Below are 19,711 nucleotides of genomic sequence, written 5' to 3'. Positions count from 1 at the left end.
TTGAACTGGAGTAAAGTTCTGGGCCTCTCAATCAATCAGTGGTATTTAGGAGTGCTTACTGTGTGCAGTGCTAAATTACTGTCCAAAAAATCCATTATATTCACTTAATATCACATTCAAGTAGCTCCATCGAAGAGAAAACTTTGGACTTTGGTCACATTATTTCATTTTCTTAATTACCTTTGTAAAATGCAACGAGAAGCAGCATGAAGTACTGGAAAGAGCTCAGACTTGGGAGTCAGAGGGCCTGGGTTCTACTACTGACTTTGCCACTTGCCTGCTGTGTGACCTTGGACAAGTCATATAACTTTTCAGAACTTTTCAATGTATTCATCTGTAAATCAGAGATAAATATTAGGTCCCTATCCTAAATAATAATAATAATAACAGCATTAGTTAAGCACTTACTATGTGCCAGGCACTGTATTAAGCACCGGGGTGGATACAAGTAAATAGGGTTGGACATAGTCCCTGTCCCACTTGGGGCTCACGGTCTCAATCCCCATTCTACAGATGAGATAACAAAGTCACAGAGAAGTGAGGTGACTTGCTCAAGGTCACGCAGCAGACAAGTGCTTAGACTATTAGCCCCATTTGGGACAGGGATTGGATATGATCTGATCAACTTGCATCTACTCCAGTGCTAGTAAATACAATGCCTAGCACATAGTAAAGTGCTTAACAAATATTATTATTATCATCATCATTATGTTCTGCTATTAATTTAGGAGAATCCTTTATTCCCAAGGCAAATTTTGGAATTTATAAAATTATGCTCTGGGTTATATATATCTTTATTTTGCAGTGTGGCTCAGTGGAAAGAGCATAGGCTTTGGAGTCAGAGGTCATGGGTTCAAATCGTGGCTCTGCCACTTGTCAGCTGTGTAACTTTGGGCAAGTCATTTAACTTCTCTGGGCTTCAGTTCCCTCATCTGTAAAATGGGAATTAAGATTGTAAGCCCCACATGGGACAAGCTGACCACCTTGTATCCTTCGCAGCACTTAGAACAGTGCTTTGCACATAGTAAGTGCTTAACAAATGCCATCATTACTATCATTATAATATTAATTTACCTTCATTCTAAAAAATATTTTAGAATTTACAAATAAATATATGATCCTCCTCAAAAACCTCTACTCAAGAGGTGAACCTAGTCAGTCAAACCCCAAAGGTTAAGCAAAAGGAAAAAATCAAGCAAGTTTCAAATTTTTATATTTTTTTTTCCTTTTTTCCTTACTGGACCACCTAACTTTCAGTATCAGTTGGATTCCCTGTGAAGACATGACAGATTTAGGGGATTCTCATTCATATAAGAAGCAGCATGTCCTAATGGATAGAGTTCTGGCCTGGGAGTCAGAAGGTCATGGTTTCTAATCCCGGCTCTGTCACTTACCTGCTGCATGACCTTGGGCAAATCACTTCACTTCTCTGGGCCTCAGCTCCCTCATTTATAAAATGGGGATCGAGACTGTGAGCCCCATGTGGGACAGGGACTGTATCCAGCCTGATTTGCTTGTATCCACCCCAGCGCTTATAACAGTGCCTGGCACTCAGTAAGCACCTACCAAATACTATAATTATTATTACTATTTATTGAGTGCATATTGTGTGCAGAGCACTGTACTGAGACCTTGGGAAAGTACAATATAGCAATAAACAGACATTCCCTGCCCACAGCGGGCTTACAGTCTAGAGGGGAAGACAGACATTAATATAAATAAATTAATTATAGATATGTAACTAAGTGCCATGGGGCTAGGAGGGAGGATGAATTAAGGGAACAAGTGAGGGTGATGCAGAAGGGATTGGGGGAAGAGGAAGAGAGCTTAGTCAGGGAAGGCCTCTTGGAGAAGATGTGCCTTCAGTAAGGCTTTGAAGGTTGGGGGGAAAGTAATTGTCTGTTGGATTTGAGGAAGGAGGGTGTTCCAGCCAGAGTCCGGATGTGGGCGAGGGGTCAGCGGCGAGATAGACTAGCTCAAGTTACAGTGAGAAGGTTAACAGTAGAGGAGCAAAGTGTGCCATTTGGGTTGTAGTAGGAGAGTAATGAGGTGAGATAGGAGGGGGCAAAGTGATGAACTGCTTTGATGTCAATGGCGAGGAGTTTCTGTTCGATTAGGCTATGGATGGGAAACCACTGGAATTTCTTGATAAGTGGGGAAACATGCCCTGAACATTTATGTAGAAAAATTTCCTGGGCAGCAGAGTGAAGTATGGACTGGAGAGGGGAGAGACAGGAGGCTGGGAGGTCAGCAAAGAGGCTGATACAGTAATCAAGGCAGGATAGGTTAAGTGATTGGATTAATGTGGTAGCAGTTTGGATAGAGAGGAAAGGGTGTATTTTAGTGATGTTGTGAAGGTGGAACTGACAGGATTTAGTAATGGATTAAATTTTTGGATTGAATGAGAGAGGAGTCAAGGATAACACCAAGGTTATGGGCTTGAGAGACAGAAAGGATGGTGATGCAGTCTACAGGGATGGGAAAGTCGGGGGAGGACAGGGTTTGGGTGGGTAGATGAGGAGTTCGGTTTTGAACATGTAAAGCTTGAGGTGACGGGAGGACATCCAAATTGAGATGCTTTGAAGACGGGAAGAAATGTACAACTATAGAGAGGGAAAGAGATCAGGGCTGGAGATGTAGATTTGAGTATCAATGGCAAGGAGGTGGTAGTTGAAGTCATGTGAGCAGGGTTAGATGGAGAATAGAAGGGGACCCTGAACTGAACGTTGAGGGACACACACAGGGAGGCAGAGGAGGAGCCCATGAAAGGGACTGAGAATGAGTGGCCAGGTGTCAGTGAAGCTGAGGTTGTTTAATGTTTCCAGGAGAGGGGGGTGGTGTCAAAAACAGCTGAGAGGTCAAGGAGGATCAGAATGGAATAAAGGCTGTCGGATTTGTCAAGAAGGAGATCATTGGTGACCTTTGAGAGGGAGGTTTCTGTAGAGTGAAGAGGATGGAAACCAGGTTGGAGGGGGTCAAGGAGAGAATTGGACAAGAGGGATTTGGGACAGTGGGAGTATACAACTCACTCAAGGAGTTCAGAGAGAAATGGTAGGAGGGAGATGGTGTGATAACTGGTGGGAGCAATGGGGTCAAGGGAAGTTTTTTAAGATAGGGGAGTAACGGACATGTTTGAAAGCAGTGGGCAAGAAGCTATTGGCAAGCAAACTTGTACTTCAGAAACTCTTGACATTAGCATGTCAGTCTAAAGCTCATACCTTCAAAAAGCAATTCAATTGCTGCTGGAAAGCAAAGTTGTTTAAATAGCTGCTGGGAAGCAGAGTGGTCTATTGGACAGAGCACAGGCTTGGAAGTCAGAAGACCTGGCTTAATTCTGGCTCTGATACTTCTTTGCTGTGTGGCCTTGGGTCAGTCACCTAACTTATCCGTGCCTCAGTTACCTCATCTGTAAATTGAGGGATAAGGCTGTGAGCCCCACTTGGGACATGGACTGTATCCAACATGATTATCTGCCCCTGCAGTTAGTACAGTGCCTGGCATGTAGTAAGCACTTAATAAATACTATTAAAAAAATAGCACTCAGGCAGGATTAGTTGAACGACACAAGGAAGTCAGCCCCCAGAGAGCAACTGTTACTAAGGTAGGCTTCTGGGCCAATCAGAAAATGTGCAGGAAGATTATTATCCTACAGAAAAATAGTCCTCAACTTAACTCATATACTAACTGTGTCAACAAAGTACCAGTAGTAAATCCCCCTTTAACCGGCTGGCTAAAAAGGAATATTTCTTTCAGGCAGTTGGCACAAGTAGTTATGCAATTTATTTTCCAATTGATATGAATTTGCCCTTGGCTAGTGTTTCACTAGAGAGGTTGTGGGAAAAAAAAAACTAAGGGCTCTGATCTGTCTCTGGCACGGGGCTCCACCAGGCAGGCTGAATTGTCCTAAATATCTAAACAGAGTCTAATGAATATATGCTGGTCCTTCACATGAAGTTAACCAAATCAGAAAATTTACAGTAGCATTTAAAAGGATCAGAAGTGTACCCTAGTCTTGGAAAACATACCATCTAGCTGCCCAGGAGACAAAATGAGTTCATTCCTCAATTTAATTTCCTATCATGGTGAAATGACAGTTCGTTGAAACCCATACCTGAATAAATGAACTGAGCTGAAGTGTGATTTTGTAGGTTACAAATACAAACTTTCCAGGTCAAAGATTATAAAAAGAAATGAACTGCTCCAAGATGAGTGGTGTTCTAAATGGGAGCCATAAATAATTCAGTGACAGAACAGTTTGGGAAATTTGATATTTAATTGGCTGATTTTGTGTGTCTAGGAATACCCTGCAATTTTCCATTAACTATTTTTCAGCTACCTAAGCTTAAACTATTTTTAAGAAGACAATTGCACTCAAATTTCCCTACTGAAGTAGAAGAGTCACAACATCCACAATAAGGTACTCAATTAGATCTCTCCCCACTACTTCTCTTCTCCTCTTTCTCTCCCTCCCTCTCTCTCTCTCTTCTCCCCTCAGCACCACCCCCAACTTTTCTCATCTAACACCAATGTACTCAGTGTGCCTCACTCTCACTTCACCAGCTGGCCCCTTGGTCACCTCCTCCCTCCAGCCTGGAACTCCCTCCCTCTTCATATTGGACAGACCACTACTCTCTCCATCTTCTCAGGCCTATTAAAATTATATCTCCTCCAGATAGCTTTCCTGACTCATTCATTCATTCATGCTCTCTTCCTCCCTTCAAAGCCCTACTGAGAGCTCACCTCCTCCAGGAGGCCTTCCCAGACTGAGCCCCCTCCTTCCTCTCCCCCTCCCCATTCCCCCGCCCTACCTCCTTCTCCTCTCCACAGCACCTGTATATATGTTTGTACAGATGTATTACTCTATTTATTTTACTTGTACATATTTACTATTCTATTTATTTTATTTTGTTAATGTGTTTTGTTTTGTTGTCTGTCTCCCCCTTCTAGACTGTGAGCCCATTGTTGGGTAGGGACCGTCTTTATATGTTGCCAACTTGTACTTCCTAAGTGCTTAGTACAGTGCTCTGCACACAGTAAGCACTCAGTAAATATGATTGAATGAATGAATGAATGGAGAGAGCAGCAGAAGAGAACATGCCATCCAGAGTAAGCCATGACTTGACACCTGTCCACATGTTTTGTTTTGTTGTCTGTCCCCCTTCTAGACTGTGAGCCCGTTGTTGGGTAGGGACCATCTCTATATGCTGCCAACTTGTACTTCCCAAGCGCTTAGTACAGTGTTCTGCACACAGTAAGTGCTCAGTAAATACGACTGAATGAATGAATGAATACAATACAGCAATAAAGAGAGACCATTCCTGCCCACAACGGGCTTATGGTCTGTGAGTGTGTGTGGAGACATACATCAAAACAAGTAACAAGGAATCAATATAAATACATAGAAATAGAATACATAATACATAATAGAATCGAATACATAACAGAATACATAAGTGCTGTGAGACGGGGAGCAGGGGAAGAGCAAAGGGAGTGAGTTGAGGTGATGTGGAAGGGAGGGGGAGCTGAGGAAAAGGGGGCTTAGTCTGGGAAGGCCTCTTAGAGGAGGTGTAACTTCAGTAGGGCTTTGGAGAGGGGAAGAGTGATTGGTGGATTTGGTAAAGGAGGGTGTTCCAGACCAGAGATAGGATAAGGGCCAGGGGTTGGCAGTGAGACAGGCGAGATCGAGGCACAATGAGAAGGTTTGCACCAGCGGAGCGGAGTGTGTGGCCTGGGATACAGAAGGAGAGAAGGGACGTGAGGTAGGAGGGGGCAAGGTGATGGAGAACTTTAAAGCCAATAGTGAGTTTTTGTTTGATACGGAGGTTGACAGGCAATCCCTACTGCATCACTCTGCTTTTGAATCCATATCCCATAAGCACTTTGGTACCTTACACTCTGTTTCTGCCCCTAGCTGTAACTTACTATAACATCCGTTTCCCCTGCTAAATTGTAAGCTCCCTGAAGGCAGGGGTTGTGTCTACTTATTCCACTGTATTCTCCCCCAAGCACTCAGTACAATGCTCTGCACACAATCACCCAACAAATATTACTGATCGATTTAGGGCACCATCTAGTCTTTGGAAATTTGGTTGGCTGCTTCCAGTGGGAATGGGGGTGGGGATAGTTTGGGCAGAGAACTTTGCCCCTGCCCCCGTCTCACACTGGGAACGACATAGCAGAAAAGATAAGGGAAGAGCCTGTCACCCCCTAGCACTGATGCCATATCCCAAACAGGCAGGGCAGCCCCATCTGTCTCTCCTTCCTTCCGCCAAATTCCGACTCTTGTGTGTGTGCCCCCTTTTCCTTCACCCTGATTTTAAATCACAGGACCTGCTCCCTCAGAATCATTGTCTTCTGCCACCACTTCACGCTAGTGGTCTATTCAAATAAAACCCACTCTTCTGTGGGCATAGAATGTGCCTGTTTGATGCTGTACACTCCCAAGCACTAAGTACAGTGCTTTGCACATAATAAACACTCAGTAAGTAAGACTGAATGAATAAATATCTTTAAAATCATTGAATAGCCCACCTATAGCAGATAAGGCAGACAAATTATCTGCTAAATACACCATTCACCATAAGCAGGGATCAACAGCGTTGCTCAGTGGAAAGAGCACGGACTTGAGAGTCAGAGGTCATGGGTTCGAATCTCGGCTCCACCACTTGTCAGCTGTATGACCTTGGGCAAGCCACTTAACTTCTCTGTGCCTCAGTTACCTCATCTGTAAAATGGGGATGAAGACTGTGAGCCCCACGTGGGACAACCTGATTCATTCAAACATATTTATGGAGCGCTTACTGTGTGCACAGCACAGTACTAAGCGCTTGGGAAGTACAAGTTGGCAACATATAGAGATGGTCCCTACCCAACAGCGGGCTCACAGTCTAGAAGGGGGAGACAGAGAACAAAACAAAACATATTAACAAAATAAAATAAAAAGAATAAATATGTACAAATAAAATAAATGGAGTAATAAATACATACAAACATATATACATATATACAGGATATACATATATACATGATTACCCTGTTACCCCCCCAGCACTTAGAACAGTGCTTTGCACACAGTAAGCACTTAACAAATACCATCGTTATCATTATTATTGTTTTCCCATCGGGGTAGCTTAATGTGAATTTTAAGCTCCTCACTCCTGTGTCTTTCACCTCCATTTGTCTACTGTGTGATCTTGGGCAAGTCACTTCATTTCTCTGGGCTTCAGTTCCCTCATCTGTAAACTGGGGATTAAGACTAAGTCCCATGTGGGATAGGGACTATGTCCAACCTGATTACCTTGCATCTGCCCCAGGTACAACACTTAGTAAGCAATACAGTACCATCATCATCATCCATTGTACTTTCCCAAATGTTTACTACAGGACTCTGCACACACTAAGTGTTCAACAAGTAATATTGATTCATCATGGTAACAGAATCTTGGAACAAAGCCATGGTCCCCTCACCTCCAGGAGTTTATGAGTCAACCAGCTAATAAAACAGTGATAGCTGGCAGCCTCTTCATGGGGAATCACAAAACGATTCTGAGGCTTGTGCCTAGTGTACAGCAGATTTTGTGGACATTTTGGCCTACTCAGGGCTACCACCAGCATGGTCTATCAGAAAGAGCCTGGGGCTAGGAGTCAGAGGACCTGGGTCCTAATCCCAGCCCTGCCACTTTCATTCATTCATTCATCCAATCGCATTTATTGAGCACTTACTGTGTGCAGAGCACTGTACTAAGCGCTTGGGAAGTACAAGTTGGCAACATATAGCGACGGTCCCTATCCAACAACGGGCTCACAGTCTAGAAGGGGGAGACAGACAACAAAATTAATCATGTGGACAGGTGTCAAGTTGTCAGAACAAATAGAATTAAAGCTAGATGCACATCATTAACAAAGTAAATAGAATAGAAAATATGTACAAGTAAAATAAATAAATAAATAGAAAATATGTACAAGTAAAATAAATAGAGTAATAAATCTGTACAAACATATACACAGGTGCTTTGGGGAGGGGAAGGAGGTAGGGAGGGGTGATGGGGAGGAGGAGAGGATAAAGGGGACTCAGTCTGGGAAGGCCTCTTGGAGGAGGTGAGCTCTCAGTAGGGCTTTGAAGGGAGGAAGAGGGCTAGCTTGGCGGATGTGTAGAGGGAGGGTATTCCAGGCCAGGGGGAGGACGTGGGTCAGGGGTCGACAGCGGGACAGGTGAGAACGAGGTTGTCTGTTGTGCAACCTTGGACAAGTCAATTAACTTCCCTGTAACTCAGTTACCTCATCTGTAAAATGGGGATTAAAACTGTGACTCCCATGTGAGTCATGGACTGTGTGCAACCCGATTATCTTAATAGTAATAATAATGATGGTATTTGTTAAGCACTTAGTATGTGCCAAGCACTGTTCTAAACACTGGGGTAGAGACAAGGTAATCAGATTGTCCCACATGAGGCTCATAGTCTTAATCCCCACTTTACAGATGAGGTAACAGAACTGAAGTGACTTGCCCAAAGTCACACAGCAGACAAGTGGCAGAGCCGGGATTAGAACCCATGTTCTCTGACTCCCAAGCCAGTACTCTTGCCACTAGGCCATGAGTCAAATTTATATCAGCCTAGAACTGTGTTCTCTTTACTTCATATTTGATTAGGGATTTGGGAGGTAGTTTCAGAAACTTCATGAATAACTGACAATATTCCTCTTCAAAGGGGAGCATCTCTATAGCTGATCTGTTCGTTGTGGGCAGGGAATGTGTCTGTTTATTGTTGCTTTGTACTGTCCCAAGTCTTAATCCAGTGCTCTGCACACAGTAAGCGCTCAATAAGTAGGACTGAATTAATTGAATGAATGTCTGCCTCATAAGTGGTTAGTACAGTGCTCTGCACACAGTAAGCACTCAATAAATACAATTGAATCAATTAATGAATGAATAATGTCTCCAGATGATTGGCAAACCAATCACCAAACTCTTGACCCACCAGAATGGTCTTATGCCTTCCTACATTTCCACCCAGGGCTGCCAGTTCCCACCTGGCCCTAGGTCCATAGAGCCACAAGGGATTTAAACTATGAACATTGGGAGGGTTTGGCTATGGCTGGGCTCTGGACAACCCAGGCGCCTGTACCCAGAGGCCCTAACAGTCCTCCTAGCCACCAGACATTTGTAAGCTCAGTTATATGTTTACTGTGCAAGAATCCCACTAGATTGGAATCTCACTGAGGGCAGGGAATACTCTCCACTTCATTGTTTTCTTCCAATCCCACAGTACCATGGCTGGCACACAGTAAGCATCACTGAGTCTCCTCTTTCCCCAGCTAGAGAGGGAGCAACACATGTGTTGCAGTGACCACATCCGGGAGGGGTAGTTGGCCTGCTTACCTCTGCCTCCTTTCTGCATCTGGGCCCTACTTGTGATATATGGCAAGCCTTCAGGTTCCCCAACTCAAGTCAGGTGCCTCCTCTCCTCCTCATCTTGTGGGATTCTGCCACCTCACCCTTCCCACACCATATCAAATCATGTACCTGTCCAACCTCAGGGGAGAGTAAGGATGGGGAAAGGAGGAAAAAGAAGGCTCTCCCCTTCTCACCTTTCAATCTCTTCTTCCCCCTCCCTATCTTCCCTTTTTTTCACTTCTCTTTTTTCCAAACTTTCCCTTCATATTTTTTCCTCCTCCTTCCCCACTTCCTTCTTCTTCCCCTCTCCTCTTTAGTACCTTTTCCTCCTACACCAGAGTCATTCTGTCTGGGCAAGATGGCCTAGAGGTATGCCATGTGGCAGGTCTATGATAGGAGGAATAGGAGCAGGCAGGAAAGGAGGAGAGAACTGCAACTTTGAGATAACTTCTAGATGCCCTCAATGCTGAACCCCTCAATTTTGGGCACTTGGCATCACCTAGCTCTGCACCAAATAGATGCCACAAATGATGTTCAATTTGCTCAATGTGTTCAATTATTCCTGTTGAACAGTTGGAAGTCAGGACATTTTTTTTCCCCATACTCAGTAAAAAAACAATTATCAGAAGGCAGCAAGCCCAATGGTTCAACAGGACAATGAACAAATCTGGTTTAAAAATGTTCAGTAAGCTCACTGTGGGCAAGTTTCCTGCCCATAATGAGTTTATGGTCTAGAGACAGAAAGACAAGCATTAATATGAATAATCAAATAATTTATAATATATAATTTAAAGATATGTACCTAAGTGCTGTGGGGTTGGTGGTGGAGTGAATAGAAAATGTACTAGAGATTGAGTATAGAGTGAGGAGAATAATAAAAATATTTTACTGGTAATTTAAGCTCTATGTGCTAAGCACACAATCAAGCACTGAGATAAATACATGATAATCAGATTGGACACAGTCCCTGCTCCATGTAAAGCTCGCAGGGTAATCAAGAGAAGCAGCGTGGCTCAGTGGAAAGAGCCCAGGCTTGGGAGTCAGAGGTCATGGGTTCTAACCCCAGCTCTGGCGCTTGTCAGCTGTGTGACCTTGGGCAAGTCACTTAACTTCTCTGGGCCCCAGTTACCTCATCTGTAAAATTGGGGATGAAGACTGTGAGCCCCACATGGGACAACCTGATCATCTTGAATCCTCCCCAGCGCTTAGAACAGTGCTTTGCACATTGTAAGTGCTTAACAAAGGCCATTATTATTATTATTATTATTATTATTATTATCATTGAGTGCTTACTGTGTTCAGAACACTGTACTAAGCACTTCAGAGAGCATAACGGAGTTGGTAGACACATTTCCTGCCCACAAGGAGGTCAAAGTCGAGAGGCAGAGGCAGACATTAATATAAATTAGAGAAATGCACATAAGTGATGAGGGGCTGAGGGTGGGGTGAGTAGCAAGTGTTTAAAGGCTATAGATCCACATGGAATTAGGAAGGAGAACAGATATTGAAAACACATTTTACAGTTGAGGGAAATGAGGCCCAGAAAAATTAAGTAACTTGCCTAAGGTCACGCAGCAGATAAGTGGAAGAGCTTGGACTAGAACACAGATTCACTGACTCAGGTCTGTGATCTTTGCACTGAGCCACTCTGCTTCTCCACAGTGTCAGAGACAACTGAAAATTTGAGATGTATCAGGACAAAATGTGGGTCTTACAATTTATGGAAGTCGTTAGTCATCCTAGAGAGCACAGTCTTATTGAGGAGAAGGAGTCAAAAGCCTGAATTTAGAGGGGTCTAAAATTTAGATTTTAGAGAGAAAAGTCTTGGATGAAAGAGAATGACAGTATGTGCATACAAACTATATCTATACTTAGAAAAGCCGCATAGCCTAGAAGGAAGAACACGGGCCTGGGAGTCAGAAGACCTGAATTCTAATTCTGGCTTCACCATGTAATTGCGATGTTACCTTGGGCAAGTCACTTCACTTCTCTGTGCCACATTTCCTTCATCTGAAAATGGGGTTTAGATTCAATGTTCTCCCTCCTACTTAGACTGTGAACCCATGGGGCCTAATTATCTTTTATATACACCAGCTTTTAGTACAGAGCTTGGCACGTAAGTGTTTAACAAATACCATTATCATTATTATTATTACTGTGTGCAGTAACACCGTGTGCAGAGCACTATACTAAACACTTGGAAAGCACAATTTGGCAACATATAGAGACAGTTCCTACCCAACAACGGGCTCACAGTCTAAAGGGGGGAGACAGACAACAAAACAAAACAAGCAGACAGGTGTCAATATCATCAAAACAGATACATAGAATTATTGATATATGCATATCATTGATAGAGTAATAAATATGTATATATAATATACATGACCTCTGACTCCAAAGCCCGTGCTCTTTCCACTGAGCCACGCTGCTTCTCATCTCCTCCTGCCTTCAGAACATCTCCATCTGGATGTCTGCCCGCCATCTAAAACTCAACATGTCCAAGACTGAACTCCTTGTCTTCCCTCCCAAACCTTGCCCTCTCCCTGACTTTCCCATCACTGTTGACGGCACAACTATCCTTCCTGTCTCACAAGCCCGCAACCTTGGTGTCATCCTCGACTCCGCTTTCTCATTCACCCCTCACATCCAATCTGTCACCAAAACCTGCCGATCTCATCTCCACAACATTGCCCAGATCTGCTCTTTCCTCTCCATCCAAACCGCTACCCTGCTCGTTCAAGCTCTCATCCTATCCCGTCTGGATTACTGCATCAGCCTCCTCTCCGATCTCCCAACCTCCTGTCTCTCCCCACTTCAATCCATACTTCACGCTGCTGCCCAGATCATCTTTGTGCAGGCGATTCTCCTGGTCTGGAATGCTCTCTCTCCGCACATCCGCCAAGCTAGCTCTCTTCCTCCCTTCAAGGCCCTGCTGAGAGCTCACCTCCTCCAGGAGGCCTTCCTAGACTGAGCCCCTTCCTTCCTCTCCCCCTCCTCCCCCTCGCCTTACCTCCTTCCCCTCCCCACAGCACCTGTATATATGTATATATGTTTGTACATATTTGTTACTCTATTTTACCTGTACATATCTATTCTATTTATTTTATTTTGTTAATATGTTTTGTTTTGTTCTCTGTCTCCCCCTTCTAGACTGTGTGCCCACCGTTGGGTAGGGACCGTCTCTACATGTTGCCAACTTGTACTACCCAAGCGCTTAATACAGTGCTCTGCACACAGTAAGCGCTCAATAAATACGATTGATGATGATGATGATGATCATGGGTTCTAATCCCATCTCCTCCCCTTGCCTGCTGTGTGACCTTGGGCAACTCACTTCACTTCTGTGTGCCTCAGTTACCTCATCTGTAAAATGGGGATTAAAAGTGTGAGCCCCACGTGGGACAATCTGATTACCCTGTATCTACCCCCAGTGCTTAGAACAGTGCTTGTCACTGTGCTAGACTGTGAGCCTCATGCAGGACAGGTAGTGTATCCAAACTGGTAAGTTTGGATACACTACCTGTCCTGCATGAGGCTCACAGTAACAGTTTGGATACACTTCCTGTCCTGCATGAGGCTCACAGCCTAGCATGACCAAGTTGGGCTACAGCCCACTGGAATGTATACTGCATTTCTAACATGGATATTATCAAAGGAATATTTAAAAACAAATTCTCTTTAGATTTGTGCCAATTTGTAACCCCTTAACAAATATCACAATTATTATGATTATTGTAAAAAAGTGTGGAAGTCAAGAATCTGAAGCTGTAAATTAATTGTCCTGTGACTCTGGCCAAGGCACCTGAGCTTGCTGGTTAATGGAATACTTAGTGGGGAAAAGAGATTTGTATGTGAATCAGATTTGTAAAACTGCGTGTGAAAAGGGCTACCGGAGAAAATAAAAATAACAACTGATAATAATGGTATTTGGTAAAGTGCTTATTATGCGCCAAGCACTGTTCTAAGTGCTGGGGTAGATGAGCCCTTTGTGGGCAGGGACTGTCTCCATTTGTTGCTGAACTGTACTACCCAAGTACTTAGTACGGTGCTCTGCACACTGTAAGCGCTCAATAAACATGATTGAATGAATGAATGAATACAGGGTTATCAGTTTGGATACACTACCTATCCTGCATGAGGCTCACAGTCTAGCACAATCAATCAATCAATCAATCGTATTTATTGAGCGCTTACTATGTGCAGAGCACTGTACTAAGCGCTTGGGAAGTACAAATTTGCAACACATAGAGACAGTCCCTACCCAACAGTGGGCTCACACTCTAAAAGGGGGAGACAGAGAACAGAACCAAACATACCAACAAAATAAAATAAATAGGATAGAAATGTACAAGTAAAATAAAGAAATAAACAGAGTAATAAATATGTACAACCATATATACATATATACAGGTGCTGTGGGGAAGGGAAGGAGGTAAGATGGGGGGATGGAGAGGGGGGACGAGGGGGAGAGGAAGGAAGGGGCTCAGTCTGGGAAGGCCTCCTGGAGGAGGTGAGCTCTCAGCAGGGCCTTGAAGGAAGGAAGAGAGCTAGCTTGGCGGAGGGGCAGAGGGAGGGCATTCCAGGCCCGGGGGATGACGTGGGCCGGGGGTCGATGGCGGGACAGGCGAGAACGAGGTACAGTGAGGAGATTAGCGGTGGAGGAGCGGAGGGTGCGGGCTGGGCAGTAGAAGGAGAGAAGGGAGGTGAGGTAGGAGGGGGCGAGGTGATGGAGAGCCTTGAAGCCCAGGGTGAGGAGTTTCTGCCTGATGCGCAGATTGATTGGTAGCCACTGGAGATTTTTGAGGAGGGGAGTAATATGCCCAGAGCGTTTCTGGACAAAGATAATCCAGGCAGCAGCATGAAGTATGGATTGAAGTGGAGAGAGACACGAGGATGGGAGATCAGAGAGAAGGCTGGTGCAGTAGTCCAGACGGGATAGGATGAGAGCTTGAATGAGCAGAGTAGCAGTTTGGATGGAGAGGAAAGGGCGGATCTTGGCAATGTTGCGGAGCTGAGACCGGCAGGTTTTGGTGACGGCTTGGCTGTGAGGGGGGAATGAGAGAGCGGAGTCGAGGATGACACCAAGGTTGCGGGCTTGTGAGACGGGAAGGATGGTAGTGCCGTCAACAGAGATGGGAAAGTCAGGGAGAGGACAAGGTTTGGGAGGGAAGACAAGGAGCTCAGTCTTCCACATGTTGAGCTTTAGGTGGCGGGCGGACATCCAGGTGGAGATGTCCTGAAGGCAGGAGGAGATGCAAGCCTGGAGGGAGGGGGAGAGAGCAGGGGCAGAGATGTAGATCTGGGTGTCATCAGCGTAGAGATGATAGTTGAAGCCGTGGGAGCGAATGAGGTCACCAAGGGAGTGAGTGTAGATTGTAGATTGTAGATTGAGTGTAGCACAACCAAGCTGGGCTACAGTCCACTGGAATGTATGTTGCATTTCTAACATGGATATTATCACATGAATATTTAAAAACAAATTCTCTCTAGATTTTCTATTTGTCTCCCACCAACTGATGATTTAATAATAGAAAATGTTTTCATCCTTGACTAATTTCTTGGAACCCTGGGGGGTTTTTTATCATTTTAACCAAGAATACTGTTGACATAATTGTAGGAAATAAATGCAACACATTTAGTGAGTTTCTGGATAACAGCACTTGTCCAAATGGTACAAAGAAAATGTGATTTTTTTGTACTTCAAATTGAATGAAGAATAATAATTTTGTAATTGCTTAAACACTTCCTTTGTGGCAAACCTTGTGCTCAGGGCTGGGGTAGATATAAATTAATCCACTTGGACACAGTCCCTGTCCCACACAGGACTCAAATTCCAAACAGGAGGGAGAGGAGGTATTGATCCCCATTTTTTAGTTGAAGAAGCTGAAGCACAGAGAAGTTAAATGACTTACCTAAGGTCACGCAACAGGCCAGGATTAGAACCCAGGACCCCTGACTCCCAGGCCCATGCTCTTCCCATGAGGCCATGCTACTTTTCATTCACTCATTCATTCATTCAATCATATTTATTGAGCACTTACTGTGTGTACAGCACTGTACTAAGCGCTTGGGAAATAAACAGTGACAAACCCTGCCATAACGAGCTCAAAGTCTAGAAAGGAAATTTAGAGAATGAAATAATATGACCAAAGTCCAAGTTTTCTTCTCCTTGGAGCTTAACTACACGATTGTCTTCTTTTCAAAATATAAAAACGGATTTAAAGAATACATTTGTGCAAACTGACACTTCAATGATCTGAAAGCAAAGACTATTATAAAAAAAGTTCCACAAAGGAGTTCCCACTTCCATCCACTCCTGAGGAACTGGGATAAAGCAGCCTCGGTCTTCCCTCCCTCTCCATTTGTGATTCCCTCTTTGTCATCAATCGTATTTCCTGAGCGCTTACTGAGTACAGAGTACTGTATTAAATGCTTGGGGAAGTACAATATAACACAACGTAACATAGTTGGTAGACACATTCCCTACCCACAGCGAGCATACTGTCTGGAGGGGAAGATGAACATTAATATAAAGAGTTTATAATATATAATTTATAGATACATCAGAAGTGCTGTGAGGTTGAGGGTGGGGCGAATATCGAATGCCCAAAGGTCACAGATCTAAGTACAAAATCAATGCAGAAGGGACAGGGAGGCGGGGAAAAGAGAAGACCTCTTGGAGGAAATGTGACCCTAATAAGGCTATGAAGGTGGGGAGAGTGGAGTGGCAGAGAGTTCCAGGCTGGGGCTGGAAACGGATCAGCGGTGAGCTATGAGATCAGAACACAGTGAATAAGCTGGTGCCACAGGAGTGAAGTATGCAGGCTGGGCTATAGTAGATTAGAAAGATAGGAGGGGGGCAGCCAATTGAGTGCTTTAAAGCCGATGGTAGGGGGTTTCTGTTTGATGCAGAGGTGGATGGGCAACAACTGGAGCTTTCTGAGGCCTGGGGAGACATGCACTGAATGTTTCTTGTTATTTTTAGACTCCGGGGCCATAGCTAAGAGTCAGGAACCGGAGCCATGCAGGTATGGCTGGGGCTTATGGAGGGAAATTGAGGAATCAGATGGGGGTGGGAGAAGGGTTACGTGGTGGAGTCAGTGGTTGGTGCTTATGGAGGGCTGGAGCAGCGCCATGTCTGCTCTCCACACCTGGCTAGGAGGGAGTGCTTAGCACAGAGTACCCTAGTGAGTGAAGATGAGCATAGCAGGTCAACGGGATCAAGAACAGCGCAATTTAGGTCCTCTCCTACACCTGGCCACAGAAGACATGAGTGTGACAGGGCAACAGGACAGGGGATGGGATTGGAAAGGATACAGATTTTTATGTTTCACAACTATTCTCTCTGCCTCCATTTCAGTCTCTCTGTGTCCCACTATAATTTCACTATTCCCTGAAAAGATCAATGTTGATTTGAACATCAGCAAAACACAGGATAGACCACCTCCAAATGTAAACACCATAAACATAAAACTCCTGGAAAATGTGAGGCAGAAAGTGGTGTTGCCACTGTCCTTTTCTTCCCCACACATGATGTCTCAACTTGCTGATTGGCAGACCTGTCCGCCAGGGAGAACCAGTTGGAGGAAGCGACCCATGAACACCGCAAAAAAAAACATAGTTTTAACTGGTGGAATATGATCAGAGAAGCTTGTCAAGACAGCATCATTCCTTGTGGAGGGTCAGACTTCCAGAAAGCACAGGCATCTCGTATACCTTTATAAGAATTCTGGGAAATGTTCTCCCATATCTTAAAATTGATTACAATACAAATAAAAACAATAAAGAACTCCTGTACCTAATGATAATCCTAGAATTACTCAACTGAAAACTATGTGTATACCACCTAGCATCTTATCTTAAAGAAGAGAAAGGCTTCTTGAACCTCAGGACTGCAAATGCACCTGATGAAGTTTACCATTGTATGGTCAGCTGTCCCAATGACTTACCAGAGGAGAGTGAACAGCTGGGCCCTTAAAAACCTCCTTCTGTATTCTAGACTCGACTGGATTTGCTGAAGACCTGGAAAAAGTCAAATTAGAGACTTGTAAGCTACATCATTTCTACAGGAAAAATGCTGCAGTAAACAATACTGTCAAAAACTGCTTTTTAGTCTTTCTTCCTCTGAGCAAGGGAAATCACATTTGGTTCAGAAGCTCATGGGCAGGTCACTTCATTTCTCTGTGCCTCAGTGATCTCATCTGTAAAATAGGGAGTGAGATGCTGAGCCCCACATGGGACAGGGACTGTGTCCAGCCCAATTTGGCTTCAAGGCTCTCCATCACCATGCCCCCTCCTACCTCACCTCCCTTCTCTCCTTCAAAAGCCCAGCCTGCACCCTTGGCTCCTCTGCCACTAACCTCCTCACTGGGCCTCATTCTCGCCTGTCTCGCCGTCGACCCCCGGCCCACATCCTTCTGCTGGCCTGGAATGCCCTCCCTCCACACATCCACCAAACTAGCTCTCTTCCTCTCTTCAAAGCCCTACTGAGAGCTCACCTCCTCCAGGAGGCCTTCCCAGACTGAACCCCCATTTTCCTCTCCTCCTCCCCATCCCCCCCGCCCTACCTCCTTCCCCTCCTCACAGCATTTGTATATAGATGTACAGATTTATTACTCAGTTTATTTTACTTGTATATATTTACTATTCTATTTGTTTTGTTAATGATGTGCATATAGCTATAATTCTATTTATTCTGACAGTTTTGACACCTGTCTACGTGTTTGGTTTGTTGTCTGTCTCCCTCTTCTAGACTGTGAACCCGCTGTTTGGTAAGGGCCGTCTCTATATGTTGCCGACTTGTACTTCCCAAGGGAGCACTTACAGTGTGTAGAGCACTGTGCTAAGTGCTTGGGAATGGGATAGTATGTCATATGCTACAGTATAGAATAGTACCGTATAGAGAAGCAGTGTGGTTCAGTGGCAAGAGCCTGGGCTTTGGAGTCAGAGTTCAGGCGTTGAAATCCCAAATCCACCGCTTGTCAGCTGTGTGACCTTGGGCAAGTCACTTCACTTCTCTGGGCCTCAGTTCCATGTGTAAAATGGGGATAAAGACTGTGAGCCCCGCGGGGGTCAACCCGATCACCTTGTAACCCCCCAGTGCTTAGAACAGTGCTTTGCACATAGTAAGCGCTTAATAAATGCCATTATTATTATTATTAGTAGTAGTAGTAGTAGTAGTAGTAGTGGTACAGTGTTCTGCACACAGTAAGTGCTCAATAAATACAATTGAATGAATGAAAGAATTTGCTTGTATCCACCCCAGTGCTTCTAAACTGTGAGCCCGTTGCTGGGTAGGGACTGTCTCTATATGTTGCCAACTTGTACTTCCCAAGTGCTTAGTACAGTGCTCTGCACACAGTAAGTACTCAATAAATACGATTGAATGAATGAATGAATGATTACATAAGACCTTAATACTATTATTATTATTATTATTATTATTATTATTACGAACCCCAGGGAGCCCATCACTGTCAACTATGAATCAAAAAAGAAATCAGACACCACACATACAACAACAAAAAACACCTTTTCAGTTATTTGATGCCCTTTTAAATTATGTAGTGTTTTTCTATAGGTATCCTCTCAGTAAATCATTAGATTGTGGCTACCGGCTTTTCTGAAAGCAGGAATCCATACCTCACAAAATTTATTCCATTTCAGAAATGTGCTCATGCAGTTCAATAGAATATTTGTGGGTATCCTGGGACTTTCCCTGGAACTTAAAAAATGCCCAGCCAAAGGGAGATTTTATTTCCCTGGGGGTTTAGTAGTAACTTCAAAACATCGGAAACAACCCCGAGAAAAACAAAAATCATTTTTGACCACAGATTTTAGCTGAATAGGCACTTCATAATCTATATCTTGTATATCGTGATTTAATATGTGCTCTAAGAATGTCAAAAGTTAAGAAACTAGGTCTCATAACCAATCTTTTTCCTCTCCTCCTCCCTATCCCCCCGCCCTACCTCCTTCCCTAATGATGTGCAGATAGCTATAATTCTATTTGTTCTGACGATTTTGACACCTGTCTACATGTTTTGTTTTGTTGTCTGTTTCCCCGTTCTAGACCGTGAGCCTGTTGCTTGGTAGGGACCGTCTCTATATGTTGCCGACTTGTACTTCCCAAGCTCTTAGTACGATGCTCTGCACACAGGAAGTGCTCAATAAATACAATTGAATGAATAAATTCAGTGGAAACACTTTGTAATAGGCTATAATGTTGGGGTACTTAATTTTTAGGTGAAGACGAACATGGTGCAATACCTAACAGTATCTTTACATTAAATATTACTACACTATCTGAGAAGC

The 19,711-nt window shown here is 44.1% G+C and overlaps 1 protein-coding gene across 4 annotated transcripts in view; it reads right to left on the bottom strand.

Moving 5' to 3' along the window:
* CNTN1 (contactin 1) overlaps positions 1-19,711 on the bottom strand; it is a 520,093-nt gene that overhangs the window by 423,829 nt on the left and 76,553 nt on the right. For all 4 annotated transcript variants that reach the window (XM_038769914.1, XM_038769941.1, XM_038769948.1 and 1 more), the window contains exon 2: positions 17,347-17,419. The gene's annotated coding sequence lies outside the window, so the exon portion shown is untranslated. The remainder of the gene's footprint in view (positions 1-17,346; positions 17,420-19,711) is intronic.

The sequence above is a fragment of the Tachyglossus aculeatus genome, chromosome 2, assembly GCF_015852505.1.
Source record: "Tachyglossus aculeatus isolate mTacAcu1 chromosome 2, mTacAcu1.pri, whole genome shotgun sequence".
Classification (NCBI taxonomy): domain Eukaryota; kingdom Metazoa; phylum Chordata; class Mammalia; order Monotremata; family Tachyglossidae; genus Tachyglossus; species Tachyglossus aculeatus.
Note: the sequence above shows the minus strand (reverse complement) of the source record. Positions and strands in the feature narration are given on the sequence as shown.